Source organism: Crocuta crocuta, unplaced genomic scaffold (assembly GCF_008692635.1).
Source record: "Crocuta crocuta isolate KB4526 unplaced genomic scaffold, BGI_CrCroc_1.0 scaffold1072, whole genome shotgun sequence".
In the NCBI taxonomy this organism is placed as follows: Eukaryota; Metazoa; Chordata; class Mammalia; order Carnivora; family Hyaenidae; genus Crocuta; species Crocuta crocuta.
The window spans coordinates 20,510-23,468 of record NW_027532188.1 but is presented as its reverse complement, the minus strand read 5'-3'; positions in this window follow the sequence as shown (position 1 = coordinate 23,468).

Genomic DNA, 2,959 nt, shown 5'->3' with positions numbered 1-2,959 from the left:
GGCTTTCTCTGAGCTGACGTGATTACATATGTATGTAGTGCTGGGCTTTTACTCTGAAGCCAAACCATGTCCCAGGGTTGAAAAAGGAACCTCTGGGAAGCTGTAACTGATCACTGAGGTCCTCTGGAGATGAGCAAATGCTGTTTTCCATGTTTTATACGCAAATAGGCAAGGAAGCTTGTTGTTTGGTAAGATCTAAGATTTGTGTGATTCCTCTTTCACAGTTCAGATCTTTGAACCATTTGAACACTGACTGTGTGTCGGACTCAGTACACGTGTCCTCTCATTGAAACAGGACAACAGCCCTCATCTGCCGGGTGAGGAAGCAGAGGCATGCAGCTTTTAAGCTGGGCACAAAACAGGCATTCTGAGCCCCCAAATGCTGCATTTTAGCACTTACAAGAGGGGCAAGGTGAACATAAAATAGCAGCAAAAAAGGAAGAAAGTTGGGAAGTGTTTTTGAGATGATACTGATTATTTCTGTGCTGGGAGTTGGTGAGGTGAGGTGAGAGAGGACCTAGGCAGTTCTAACTACTGAACAGCCACCCCAGGGAGTTGGGGGGGGTGGCGGTGTGGGGTTAAGCTGGGTTGAGTTCCAATGAACATTTGGACCCTAAATAGATTTTCTTTATTCAGTTGTTGCTTATCAGATTCAAGTTAATGCATCTTGAATGTATTATTGCTAAGAAAGCTTTCATACTTTGATCACCTAAACATTTTCATGTATGCATTTCATAGTAAGATTGTGATTTCTTTGTTCTCATGAGGATCGTAAGTTTCATGTCCTGTAATATATTCTTGTGTATGTGTGTGAGTGACCTTGACATGACTGACACGTTTTTTAGTTTCAGCGTTTCTCAGTCAATTAGTGTATATATTCAAATAAGTAGTCTGATCTTGACTAGTGTCTGGATATTTTCTTTCTTTCACATAGCAGATCCATTTAGGGCTTATATTTCCCTTTGGCAATACAGAAATATACAGGGTTCTGTTTCTCCATTTTTAGGACTGAAGGAGCTCTATTTAGAGATCAGAAAGGTGGGTTACACTGATTAGGAAAAGAGAAGTTAGGAAATCAATAATTAATATGGATTTATTAGAAACATGAATAAATACAAACCCCGTTGCTTTTAGGAGCCTGTTTTGTTACTTGATAAAGGAGTACTAAATTACGTACTTTTTTATGGAATCAGAAGTCTCCTTCATAGTTTTGTTGTAGTGATTAGTAAATGTATTTAAAACGTGGATTTCCTCTCAACATCTAATTTAAGCACATTTCACTTTTAAAGGGAATTATATTTTCAAACTGAAGTACATTTACAACATGAGATATTATATGCTGAAATATTTTACTCTCCCATCCTGATCCTATTTGAGGACATCTAATCTCTCTTTATATGCTTTTTAATATTGTGCAGATGGGGAAAGCAAAGAAGAAGAGATTTTACTTTAAATACCATGTTTAGGTCATCATCACTTCTTACTTATGTTTTTAAATTGAAGTAACTTTATTTAAGTGGCATTTATAATTCAGCATTTTGAAGATAAACAAATGCCATGATCATCTTCCAAAGGGGAAGCTAATCAGTTTGCTAAATAGGGACAGACCATCATACCAGTCTCTGTAACTTGTTTTTGACTTTGCTGCTGATAGCGCATGAGTCCCCACAGCATATGATAATGTTTGAAGTGTTAGAACACATTTTTTCCCCATTAATTCTCCTTTATATCACCACCCACATCAGATATGCTTTCCGGCAGTGTACTGTTGGCTGTACATTCAGAATTTAAATTGCTAAGGGTCTGTTCTCCTTCCCGAGGATATTAGAACTCTCACCACTACTAATTGAAATTGTATGGTGAGGGCGATCTTTCCTTCTGCTACTGTATGTTTAAATACCTGACTATTATTAATAAATAGGCTATAGTGTTATAGGAGCCGCCTTCCTAGGAATCACAAATGCAAGGTAGAGGGAAGGGTGCATGGGTTGTTTAAGTGCAGGTATAAAACCGATTAAAAATGAACACCCTGTAGCACTCACAGGATTTCAAATCTTTTATTAGAGGAAAATACTTGGGAAAAGAAGGGTGGTACCCCTTTTTGGTTTTATTTATTTAATAAACCAATATTTATTAAGCATCTACGTGTGTCAGCCCTGATCTAGACACTGGGGAAGCATCAGGGAAGCAAAGAGCAAAACAACTCCTATCCTCATGGAGTTCACATTGAACTAAATATGTTAGATATTTAAATTGCAGATAATGTAAAATATAATAGAAGGTAGAAATAGGATAGAAAATTGAATTTTTCTATGGAGAAAAGCCAAATCAGGATTTGATGTGAGGGCTGTCAAAACATGAGACAGATGGCCAGGCAAGACCTTGCAGAGAGGGTAACGTCCGAGTAAATCCTGAAGTGAATCAATCGCACAGAATATTGAAGGAAGGGAGCTCAAGCTGCAGGAAGTAAACTGCAAACGCTCTGATGCAGGCACGTGCCTGGACTGTTCAAGGAGAGTGGGGTCACTCCAGAAAATTGCCTAAGAGGAAAGCATAATAAGAGATGAGGCCATCAAGGTACAAGAGCTTTGGATGTGGAGCTATATAGACCTTATAGACCTCTCTTTTTTAATTTTTTTGTTTAAATATTTGTTTATTTTTGAGAGAAAGAACACAAGTGGGGGAGAGGCAGAAAGAGAGAGGAGAACAGAGAATCTGAAGTGGGCTGTGTGCTGACATCAGAGAGCTCGATGTGGGGCTCAAACCCACAAACCGTGAGATCGTGACTTGAGCCAAAGTTGGAGCTTAACTGACTAAGCCACTCAGGTGCTCCAGACCTCGTATACTTTTAAGGTGCTATAGAAAATCCCTGAGAGCTTGAAGCAGACATCTGACAAGGTCTGTCTTATGTTTTCACAAAACTACTCTGGCTGAGTGCTTAACAAAAATAAACAAAAAA